Genomic DNA, 12,729 nt, shown 5'->3' on the forward strand with positions numbered 1-12,729 from the left:
GACTGCAATTAGTCCTACAGGAAAAAGCAAGGGATGGCAGGCAGATGACCAAAATTAGCTTTAGCATGTTTAATGAGACAAGGATCTAATATCCCTATTCAGACCAGGTTTCTTCATAGTTTTCAGTTTAGTAAAAGGTTGTAATTCAGCAATTTCTCTTTCAAATCTATATCTGAAATTCTATCATAATAAGACCGCTGCTTTGAGATCTTGCATTGAATGTCCTAGGAGACTGAAGTGTTCTCTACTGGTTTCTCTGTCTTGTGATTCCAGCAACTTTGAACACAACCCATTGTGCAGATGTAGCCTTATTTACAGTACGCCATGGGTGCTGTCACTAGGGGGTTTCTGGAAAAGGTAATAAAAGTGCCTGCTACATCAGGCCAATGGCCCATCTAGTCCGGCATTCTAGGCTGCATCAAGAGAAGTATAGTGTCCCACTCTAGGGAAGTAGACTATTTCGCCTTGGGCAGATCCCACCTGGAATAATGTGTCCTGTTCTGGGCACCACAATTTAAGAAGGTTGACAAGCTGGAATGTGTGCAGAGGAGGGCAACCAAGATGATCAAGGGTCTCTGATCAGAGATTCTTAGAGGACTGGAGTAAATATTTGAATTATTTGAAAAGCAATTGTAATAAACAGATTACGCTAGTAGGACTGCAAGGAGTTCTGTATGGAGGACTTTGTGAAATATTGCAAGGAAGACTTTGAAAATAATTATTAGTTAAGGACAATTAAAAGTAACAGAGAAATTAAGAAATGCAGAACAAGCGATAAAGAACGGACAGTCTTCAGAGGTTGTTGACAGAAGTCTAAAATATTGTATAAGATAAGAAGTTATGTTAAATGATTGTTGGAACTTATATGTGTGTATGTGTGTGTGTGTGTGTGTGTATATATATATATATATATATATATATGCTTTCGTAGATTTTCACGGGTACAGGAATGCAGGTTTTGGTGTCCTCGGGTGTCTTCCCGTGTAAAAGTTGGGGTGTCTAGGCGACGTTTCGACGAGGTCTCACTCGTCATCTACCAGCCTGAAGATGACGAGTGAGACCTCGTCGAAACGTCGCCTAGACACCCCAACTTTTACACGGGAAGACACCCGAGGACACCAAAACCTGCATATATATATATATATATATATATATATATATATATATATATATGAATGATCAAGGGTCTGGAAACCAAGCCTTATGAGGAATGGTTGAAGGAGCTGGGTATGCTTAGGATGGAAAAGAGGAGACTGAGAGGAGATATGAGAGCCATCCTTCAAATATCTCAAGAGCAGTCACATAGGGACCAAATGGTCCCTCTCGAAGTGCAAACAAGGGGCTCTTCAGAAAGATAATAGAATTCTATACTTGGAAGGGACCATGAGGGTCATCCAGTCCACCCCCTGTAATGCAGGAATCCTTTGCCCAATGTGGGTCTCAAACCCACAACCCTGAGATCAAGTGTCTCCTGCTCTACCAACTGAGCTATCCCAGAGCTTCAGACGTTCCTAGTTTTGTGGAGTCTCTTGACTGCGGTCCTGCAGTGATCACCAGGAACTCATCATTCTAAGCCTTTGCTCTGGGTGTGTCTGAATGTCCATGATGGGCAATAGGAGAGGCAGCGATCTCTCTCTTCAGGATGTTGATTCTCCAAGTTTGGACAATCTCTTAATCCCCACAACATTATGGTTCTGTGAAATGCAAGGCAGAGTTCCAGTTTGGCTCCTGGATGTAGACCCAGCACACAAATAAATAAATTAAAAATGCACCCAATTTCTGGACTTATAATCTAAGGATTTTTTAACGAGGTATTGATCATTCTAGCCTGCCTATAAACGTCCAAAGTGCTGATAATGCCGGTTTGGGAGAATTAAGCCGGAGTTTTGCAAGCACCTTGTAAATGTCAGCTTCACCTTCTTTATTGCCTGCCCTGAATTGCATTCTCTGGGCCAAAAAACCCATGCTTGAATTTCTGCAGTGTGCAAGTAGCCGGCAGTCCAGTTGGTTTGAAGATGACAGGAATCGTTTTCCTATTGACAGGACAGCTTTGGGGCGAGATGGTGGCCCATGCCCTCGGGGAACACATGCCTTGGGACTTTCTTTCTCTCTCTCCCCCCCATTTTTAAAATTGATTTTCAAATTTATCATATAAAAAATGAAAAAAGAAAAACATTACAAAACCCACAACAAAGAAAAAATTATTGCTTCAAATTCCTAATTTCATTACATTAATAACTGACTTCCTCAAATCCCCTCTGACTGAATTTCATTATATCCCCAGTTTAACAGTTCTCCAACTTCATATTTCTAATAATATTAACTTCTTTCATTTACTAACCTCTTCTCTTTTATTAACATTCAAAACCATAATAATTACTAACACATATTCTTATTCTATGCCTTGGGACTTTCATGTCTCCCTCTGGTGTTTCTGGTGTGGAATGTTTGCAGATAGGAAGGGCCATAGCTCAGGGGCAGATCATCAGAGTTCAATCCCTGCCATCTCCATGGGAGTGACACCCTGCATAAAATCCTGGAGAGCTGCTGCCAGTCAGTGTAGGACATACTGAGCTCGATAGACCAATGATCCAATTCGGTATGAGACAGCTTCTTATGGTTTGTATGAGCACTGCCTTCCATACAAACTTGAAGTTTCCCTTCTCCTTCTCCTTCTCCTTCTCCTCTTCCTCCTCCAGTTTACTGCATTTTTCGCTCTATAGGACACATTTCCCCCCTCCAAAAATGAAGGGGAAATGTGTGTGTGTCCTATGGAGCGAATGCAGGCTCCTTGGCTTCAGCGATAGCAACGCGAATTCTCCAAAATGCAGAGGGAGAGCTCCCCCCGCGCTCCGGAGACTTCTCGTTGCTTTTGCTGAAGCCGCCTGAAGCCCCTGGAGTGCAGGAAACTCCCGCTGCGCTCCGAAGGCTTGTGGATAGCCGCCTGAAGCCAGGAGAGCGAGAGGGGTTGGTGCGCACTGGAGAGGCGCTGCACAGTTTTCTCTCTCTGCGCAGCGCCCCTTCAGCGAAGCAGGAGGAGAAATGGAAGGGGCTCTGTTTCTCCTGCCGCTTTGCTGAAGGGGTGCTGAGCAAAGAGGGGGAGAATTTTTTTCCCTGTTCTCCCCCTCCTATGGTCCGGTGAGTCCTATAGAGTGAAAAATACGGTATATCCCGCGCTTTCTCAGAAGATCCCAGGGTGGTGTACAACATTAAGAGCAAATTACAGAACATCAGTGATAAAAACATAATAACATAGCATAATGACAGACAGCCTAATAGGCAGAGTTGGTGGAATTCTTAATTCTCAGGGAACACTTTTTTTCCAGATAGTGGCCTGGGAGATGAAAGTGCGTTTTCTCAAACCAATCTGAAGAAGTGTGGATGCACATGAAAGCTCATACCAATAACAAACTTAGTTGTCGCTAAGGTGCTACTGGAAGGAATTTTTTTATTTTGTTTCTCAAACCAATGCATTCAGGAGCGAATAGGCAATGCTTCTTTGGGAACCTGGGGTGGTAATTGTAGGTGGGTTCCCACGAGGCAAGACAGAGTGATAACAGCAAGAACCTTTATTGAACTAACAGAGCTGGACAACAGGGGCAAAGCAACTGCTTATATACATTTCTGAAGGCCTGGGCCACTCCCACTCCCAACGTGATTGGCTGTATAAACTTCCAAGCTGCGAATCATGACTTAGAGTTCAAGGGCCAATGGCAGAGGCCCAAATCCAGAAATGTTCTGTGATTGGATATCATGTATCGGTTCAGAACACAGGGGCTCAGAATCCTTAGTCCAGACTCAAGCTCAGGCAAACACAGACCACATAACAGTAATAAACACACTTTTGTCTTTGAGCACTAACCTTGTAGTGATTTGTGTTGGTGTAAATTATACTGTGTTAAATTAAATTACTGTGGTTTTCTTTAAAAAATAAAAAATATGCTTTTTATTAAGTTTTCATTTTAAATACACCAACACCAACAAACAAATATATCAAGTCTTTTTACATCTATCTTACTTTATGCTCCATAGAGCTGTTGACTTCCCTCCTTCCCTTCCGCAGGTTTTCTTATTCCACTTCTTAATTCACAGATCCATTAATAAAAGACTAAACCATGACATAAGAATTATCTCAGTCCTGCACCTGCTAACGTCTTCAGATTTCTACAGTTCTCACTTATATAGGCCATAAATTTACAGTGGTGCCTCGCAAGACGAAAAGAATCCGTTCCACGAGTCTCTTCGTCTAGCGGTTTTTTCGTCTTGCGAAGCAAGCCCATTGACGGCTTAGCGGATTAGCACTATTAGCGGTTTAGTGGCTTTTAGGGGCTTTTAGCGGCTTAGCGGATAAGCGGATAAGCGGCATAGCGGCTTAGAAAAATGGGGGGGAAAGGAAAAAAAACCCCGCAGGAACTCGCAAGACATTTTCGTCTTGCGAAGCAAGCCCATAGGAAATTCGTTTTGCGAAGCACCTCCAAAACGGAAAACTCTTTCGTCTAGCGAGTTTTCCTTCTTGCGAGGCATTCGTCTTGCGGGGCACCACTGTACTCCATTCTTTTTGGTACTTTGTTTCCTTCTGACTGCGAATCCTATGTGTCAGTTTTGCTAATTCCGTGCACTCGACCAACTAAAAAATTACTGTGTTAAATTATATTGGGTTAAATTATACTGTGCTTGGAGCATGCCTGGCTGTTCTGAGAGAAGGGTGCCAGGGGCACTGGGTTACCATAGCAACACCAGAGAGGTCCAGGGCATGACTTGCTGAGCCATCGACCCTCCGATTCAGGAAACATGGGGAATATGAGAGCGGTGTAATGGTTGCAGTGTTGGACTAGGACCCGGGAGAGCAGGGTTTGAATCCCTACTCAGCCATTAAGCTCCCTGGGTGACCTTGGGCCAGTCGCCATCTCTTAGCCTAACCTACCTCACAGGTTTGTTGTGAAGGTGAAGTGGGAGGGCCATGTCCTTGAGCTCTTTCGAAGATGAAGGTGCTATATTAATGTAATAAATAAATAAGCCTATGGATAGAGATAGGTATAATAGCCTCTAAGGCATTGCTTTTGTTAGATCATAGAATTGTAGAGTCGGAAGGGACCCCGGGGTCATCTAGTCCAACCCCCTGCAATGCAGGAATGCACAGCTGTCCTGTATGGGGATCGAACCTGCAACCGTGGCTTTTTTCTTTTCTTTTTGCAATCTAGCAACAAGGCCTCCCCAACTCGGCATAGCATTGAATACAAATATAGGCCCATCTACATGTAACGTGTATGTTAGCTATAAAATACATTGAAATTAAATTGTTCCTGGTCCAGCCTTGCAAAAAAGAAAGAAAGAAGAAGAGCCACGGAAACCAGTAGCCTGGCCCATCTGCAGGGCCATATCCTGAAAAGAAGAAACGAGTGCTTGAGGAGATTTCACCCCTCCCATACCCAAGAATCTCCTGATGATCTCCTGATGGTCTCTGCTGACTCTCCAGAGAGGAGGAGGCGTGTTCTGCTATCTACTTATTCTGCCCCAGCACCACATCAGTGTGTGTGAGTTAGAGAGTCAGTCAGTCAGTGTATCGGAGAGAGAGAGAGTGTCTAGAGATAAGGTTGCTGCTAAGAGCAGCTGCAGACTCTCAGTGTAGCATTGATTTATGCTTAGAATATTCAGCTCTGTATATAGTTTTGTATCATAGTTGTAATTACAGAATAAAAGGAAGATATTTTACAGAGCTGCTCTCCGAGTGGTTTATACTCTGCAAGACTCTGCAAAACTCTGCTGTGCAACGACTGTATTATTGAGACAGTGAATCCGGTGCTCTCAGCTCTAAGCTGTGAGTCCACAGCACTGTGACCTGTTCCTGTGAGAAAGGTGGTCTCTGGCAGTGCTACCCAGCTCGCCTAGCCCAGTTGGGGTTGAGGTGCATGAGTCCAGTTGGTGCACTGGCTCAAGGGCGATGCTGACAGTGCTTATATATTCCAATGTACAAAAGCTGTTCTGCCTGGTCACCTTGGGGATATATTTACTCGCCATAGGCGAGCAGCGTTTTATAAGCTTGCTCCAGTGTAGCCTCAGGTTACAAACGCTTCAGGTTACAAACTCCGCTAACCTGGAAGAGTTACCTCGAGTTGAGAACTTTGCCCCAGGATGAGAACGGAAATCGTGCGCCAGCGGTGCAGTGGCAGCAAGAGGCCCCATTAGCGAAAGCACGCCTCTGGTTAAGAACAGTTTCAGGTTAAGAACGTACCTCCAGAACAAATTAATTTCATAACTAGAGGTACCACTGTAATGCAGAAAGGTGGTAGCAACTCCAGTGTAAAACTCCCTAGCCCCCAAATAAATGCTGCCAAATGCCATCGGCTTAAAGATCTTACCCTGCTCTGTGGTTTGCTAGGAAATGCATTGCTGATCTTTGAGAGCTTCTGCCTCTTTGGAGAATGAGAAATACAAATGGAACTGGCTCTTTTAATTATACTGCTTTCTATAGATGTTATAGTATATCTGATCTATTTATTGTCTATTAATATAAACCAGAGGGCTGCATACTGAAATATGTGCCTTGTTTAGATACATTGCTTGGTGCATTACTTTTCTTAATTCCATTCTTTATGCCCTTTGCTGGTATACTCTGTTTCCTGGGCTGTTCGTTATCGTCTCTCCTTCTTTTTGCTCTGCTGTCAATTAAAGTAGCTTAAGCCAGGCTTCCTGCTTTGGTTCTAAATACTTTTCCTTTCTCCATCTGAAATTATATTTCCCCTCGTTGATATGATTGGAGGCGTATGATTTGATTTGGGCACCCCATTTTGTGCCAGTTCTCATGGACAGGTTCAGCTGACAGTGCAAATTCTGGATTTTGCCGAGTTGATAGGATGTCCCCTTGTGATAAGGCAAAGAAAGGTAAAGGAACCCCTGGATGGTTAAGTCCAGTCAATGGTGACTATGGGGTTGCGGCGTTCATCTTGCTTTCAGGCCGAGGGAGCTGGGGTTTGTCCACAGACAGCATTCCGGGTCATGTGGCTAGCATGACTAAACTGCTTCTGGCGCAACGGAACACCATGAAAGAAACCAGAGTGCTCGGAAACATCGTTTACCTTCCCGCCGCAGCGTTACCTATTTATCTACTTGCATTGGTGTGCTTTCGAACTGCTAGGTGGGCAGGAGCTGGGACAGAGCAACGGGAGCTCACCCTGTCACGGGGATTCGAACCGCCAACCGTCCAATCGGCAAGCCCTGAAATAGTTCTAAGGCAGATGCTATGTTGCTTGGATGAACGACTTCTTGAGAATCCTTTTTAAGCTGTTCTGAACTCCTTAGAGGACAGAAGTATTGCAATTATTTAAAATGCTGTTGAGTCTTGTAGCCTTTTGTTCATTTCCTTTTTCCTCCCCTTTCCCATCTTCTGTGTGTTCTTTCCCTCTTGCTTCCTGCTCCGGTTTTTTTCTTCGGCTGCTGAGTGCATTTCTCAATCCCAAATAATTGCTTGCATGGATATCTAGGTCAGGAAGGGCTGGATGACCCAAATTTATGTCTCCTCCTTGCATGAGTGCCTGGGTGGTGCTGCTCCTGTTTCCAGAGACACCTCTGCCTAATCCACTCCCATCCTCCAAACCTGGCACACAAGGGAGTTGGATTGCACAGTTAATGGTCCTTTAATTCATTTGCAGTGATCCCAGTTCTTGGCACCTGTCTGTCTTGAGAGACAATGGAGTGTGCCTGCGGGGGGGGGGGGAGTCAAATGGAGGGGTAGGTGCAAGTCAAACCGGTGTTAGTAGCACCAAAGTGCCCTCCCTGGGGTGCAAGCCTTGACAGTGTATCTAAAGTATGGTTACCAGATTTTTTTCAAGGAATCCGGGAATACTTTTTTTTTTAAATTTCCTGCCTTATTATTTCAGGAAAGGGTTGCCCAGAGTTTTTGAACTTTTTTTGGGGGGGAACCCCAAAGTTGTCAGGTGTGCACCTTGACACAAGGCAGGTGGAGAAGCCCATCTACAAATACACAAACGTCCCCCAAAAAAGAGGTGGGGGGGCAGAGATCGAGTAAAGGCGCTCGCTGGTCTTGGGAAAACACGCATTAACACACAAACACAAGGCTCTCTCTCTCTCTCTCTCTCTCTCTCTCTCTCTCTCTCTCTCTCTCTCTCTGTCTTGCAAGGCAGCACAGCTCTTTTCTAGGCCTCTCCTCCTCTTCTTCACCGCCTCAGCGCTTCGCTCGCCCCCCACCAACTCGGGTGCGCAGAAACCGCAGCAGAAGAGTGCAGCAGGCTCTTCTGCTGCGGGCGGCTCTGCGCGATTTCGGGGTGAGCGTTGATCGAGGAAGCGAGCCAGAAGGAAGCTCTCTGGCTCACGCCTTGGTTTAAATAGCCTTCCCCCCAACCAGTGGGTTGGCTGGCTGGAACTTTGACGTGGCTGGGACCTCTGGTGCTGTTCGCTGCCATGGCACCCACCATGTTGCCTCGCCGGAAGTCCCCAGGCATAAATCAGGGGACATTAAAATCCGGGGACAGATTTTGTCCGGGGACAGATTGGTGAATCCGGGGACTGTCCCCGGGAACCGGGGACATCTGGTAACCCTAGTTTAAAGGTCCTGAGCTGCCCAGATGACAAGACCCCCTCTCAGCCTTGCTGATGTGGTGCAAAGGAAAGCAGAGCAATGCATTTGTCACCACCTTGGCTGCAGGAGTTGCTGGAAGGAGGCGAACAAGGCACCATTCAACCATTTTAGGGACTCCATTCCAGATTTCTGCAGGCTTTAGTCCTTAGCCTTTTCTTCTCCCGAAGATATTTCACAAGGCAGAGGAGGTTTGGGAGCAGTTTTCCTTCTCCCAGATGGGCTCCCATCCTTGGTTGTTGAGCCCCATCTGCCCCTCATTTCCCTCTACAGCATGGGCAGAAACTGCCTTCTTGACTATTGGACCCCCCCTTCCATTTCACATCATTGTCCACTTTACCGCCCTGGCTCTTTAGTGCCTATAAACTTCCTTTCCTCCCACCTCCATGGCTTTCAAAATTAACCTTGATGTCATTGCAGTTTGTACGCTTTCCAATTCTAATTACACACATTACAAAATGGCTCAAAATTTAAATACAGTGGTACATCAGGTTAAGAACTTAATTCATTCCAGAGGTCCGTACTTAACCTGAAACTGTCCTTAACCTGAAGAAGAAGAAGAGTTTGGATTTGATATCCCGCTTTATCACTACCCGAAGGGGTCTCAAAGTGGCTAACATTCTCCTTTCCCTTCCTCCCCCACAACAAACACTCTGTGAGGTGAGTGGGGCTGAGAGACTTCAGATAAATGTGACTAGCTCAAGGTCACCCAGCAGCTGCATATGGAAGAGCGGAGACGTGAACCTGGTTCACCAGATTACGAATCCACCGCTCTTAACCACTACACCACACTGGCTCTCCTTTAGCTAATGGGGCCTCCTGCTGCCGCTGCGCCGCCGCTGCACGATTTCTGTTCTCATCCTGAAACAAAGTTCTTAACCCGAGGTACTATTTCTGGGTTAGCGGAGTCTGTAACCTGAAGCGTCTGTAATCTGAGGTACCACTGTAAATATAGAAAGGTAGAAAATTTCTCATCACAAGTCTTTAGACAACCCTGCTAGTGATGTTAATTGCTTACAAAAATCTTTCAAATATTGTATAAATTTACTCAAGTCCTTTTGGAATCAGGGGCGTCTTACCCATAGAGGCTAGTGGTGTGGGGCGCCAGGGCCCCAAGTTTGGAGGGCACCATTGAAGAGGCGGAGGCTGGACGCGGCGCCTCCCGGCATTGGCTAGCCGCCCTCGTCCACCTCTGCCATTCCGCACCGAAGCTCAACCCAGAGTCTCCGTCTGCCATGGCCACCGTGGCACAAAATAGCCAGATGAGCCAGGAGGTGCTGCGTCCAGTCTCCGCCTCTTCCTCGCCGCCTCCAGCCCCACCGGCAGCGCTGTCCTCCCTAAAAAACTCTGGGAAATGGGGGGGGCACTGGAGGGAGCTTTGCACCACGGCGCTGGATATGCTTAAGACGGCCCTGTTTGGAATACTCGATCATGCTGGTTTCTTGGTCTTGTCACTCAATGTGTTGGCCTGGGACTCTGGCTCGGACTCGGAACCAGAGGAGTCTCAGTCTGCACTGGATCCTTTGCCTCAGACATCATCTGAACCAAGTCTGGGGCCTGATCCTGAAGAGCCCCAGTCTGCACAGGTTCCCCTGCAACAAGCACCAGCTGGGCCGAGTCAGGGGCCTGAGCCTGCCCTGGTTCCAGATGCAGGGATGACATCGTTGCCTCCAGCTGGGCCATCACTTACAGCTGCTCCACTACCGGTTGGGTCAGGGGAGGCTGAGGCGGCCCCTGGGTCTAGTAACCCACCAACGTCTCCTGAGCTGCAGAGACTGAGGTCTGAGAGAAGGAGAGACCTGAGTACTTGCAGGAGGAGCGCTGACCTTTGGGTGAAACAGGGAGGTGAGTCGCCGGGGGATTAGGACCAGCCATTACCCTGACAAAGATAAAAGGCTGCTGGACCCCGCCCCAGGTTGCGGGAGCAACATTGCTGTATGCCAAATCCTGCCTGAGATCCTGTACCTGTCCTTGCCTGGTTTCCTGGCATGTGTCCTACCTTGGCCCTGTTGGACTGACTCCTAGAGGAACCTTTGGATTCTGGATCGGTCCTGGACCACGTTTCACAGATTACCCCTGGGCCCAGCACACTCAATCTGCAGGAGCCTATCTTCACACACAGGGGAAGTCTCTAACTCACTGAGGGTTTGAGACCCATAGGCTACCCTCATCTGATTTAGCTGGCCAGTTGAAGCTGTTTCCCATAGGAGCCACAGGCGAGAGCTAAGTGCAGGGTGAGGACCAAAGGTGGACAAACAACCCCAGGAGGTGCATGATGTGTCCCCTGCCAGAGGTGCTACCCCTCCCCTAACGCCCCATGTGCCCCAGAATGTAAGAAACTTGACATTCTATCCAGAATGTTGGAAAAAAGAAGAAAGCACGACAGGAGGTTTGCCTTTGCTTTTAAAAAGAACATTCAGTGGTCGTCTTCTGTCTGCACACTTCCAGGAGGCTTGCAAACTTTTCAAGTCCTATCAGAGTTAAAATAATGTTCTCTGTGTTTGCATGGATGGCTACCTGTTGCAATGTTGATGGCCTTTTCTGTAGGGAAAGGCAGCTGTCATCATCCTTCATCCAATTCTCCCCCCTTTTCATAGAAAGAAACCTAACCATTTTCTCGTAGAAAATGTCATGACACCAGCCAGATATACAGAGCCTTATAAATATTCAAAATTGAAATTGCGGCAGCGCATGGTTGAAGCCAGAGGGATGAATTATTTAATGCTTGTTACAAAATGTGAGGTTTTTCCATTTGTTACTAAGCGGGCTTGCTTTCTCAGGGCTGTGCTTCCATCTTTAGTAAATTAATTTAGGCCAGCTTGCTTGTTTGACCTGCTGTCCTTCCTGTCTGTTGATTTTTTCGACCTGCTTGTCAGGTCAGTTTCAGCAAACTCTGGATGGATTTCGTCTCAGCACAGCAGGCAAATTGTTTGAGATCTCCATGTGTAAGAAGATGGTATTAGACTTTCTTTCAAAGTATTTATGCTCTACTGTTCACCCAGAAAAACATCCAGAATGGTTTATAAATAAACAGAAATAGGGAAGTCGCTGCCTTGAGGCTTAGAATATGAAAAGACATAGCACAAGAGGAAGAACTGATGGGGAGGGAAGAGGAAAACAAGGGAATTCAGACACAAAATTCTTGCCGCAAGATTCTTATAATAACCCACATGTATGGAAATGGGCTTCTCACAGTTCAAAAAATTGGCTGAGGGAAAAAAAAGGAGAGCTGTGGTCAGGGCTGTCTTAAGCATATCCGACGCTGTGGTGCAAAGCACCCTTCTGGCGCCCCCGCTTGTTGACCTTAGGGCTAGAGGAGATGGGTAGCAGCAGCTGGAGGGCGGCTCCATCAGCGGGGAAGAGGCGGAGGCTGGACGTGGTGCCTCCCGGCTCAGCTGGTCGCTACGTGCCACAGTGTCCATGGCAGGCAGCAAACCGAGCAAGAGGGCCTGCGGCGAGTGAGTGAGGGCACGTGCGCTGCTCCCACAGAACGTTGGCTCAGTTTTTCCCCTTTTAGCCTTCTGGCGCCCCGCAGAATTTGGCGCCTGCAGGCTAAAAGGGAAAAAAAAACCAAAGCGATGCTCTGCGGGAGCAGCACACGCACTCTCATTCACTCAGCGCGTTCATTTGGTGTTCCCCGGACTCTTGCCTGGTGCCCTTCAGAACTTGGTGCCCCGGCGCCCCGCGCCACTAACCTCTATGGGTAAGATGGGCCTGGCTGTGGTGACCCAACTTTCCTTGAAAGTGACAGTAATACAGCTGAAAGTTGACTTTCATTTCCATCTTCACCGTGTCAGATTTATGAGTAGTTTTTAAAATGTTGTTCTGAACTCATCTGACGACACACACCCAGGGAATATTCTGCAGGCTGTTGCACTGGTTTCCATAACTGAGCTGAGTAGGCCTACTCTTCTGAGTATTCTTGGAGTTGAAAAAGGGGACTAAAGGCAAACTTCATCCTGGGCCAAAGTTGCCACATTTCTTTCCCGAACGGGCTCCTGCGCCTCCAAAGCCTTCTCAATTAACCAGCATTTAAAATGCTTAGCGCCCAACTATTTGGGGAGGCTCCACTGCAGTGAACTGGGCAAAAGAAAACACTCATATAGGCTTTTGACCTGAAGCAACACCACTGCTAG

At 46.9% G+C, this 12,729-nt stretch overlaps 1 protein-coding gene and 1 long non-coding RNA gene across 11 annotated transcripts in view; both read left to right on the forward strand.

Moving 5' to 3' along the window:
* Nucleotides 1-12,729, forward strand: part of LOC309373294 — a 150,005-nt gene that overhangs the window by 47,123 nt on the left and 90,153 nt on the right. The gene's annotated exons all lie outside the window — the stretch shown is intronic.
* The window catches only part of KCNQ2 (potassium voltage-gated channel subfamily Q member 2), a 137,573-nt gene that overhangs the window by 36,471 nt on the left and 88,373 nt on the right, over nt 1-12,729 (forward strand). The gene's annotated exons all lie outside the window — the stretch shown is intronic.

This window comes from Podarcis melisellensis, assembly GCF_964234715.1.
Source record: "Podarcis melisellensis genome assembly, chromosome: 6".
In the NCBI taxonomy this organism is placed as follows: Eukaryota; Metazoa; Chordata; class Lepidosauria; order Squamata; family Lacertidae; genus Podarcis; species Podarcis melisellensis.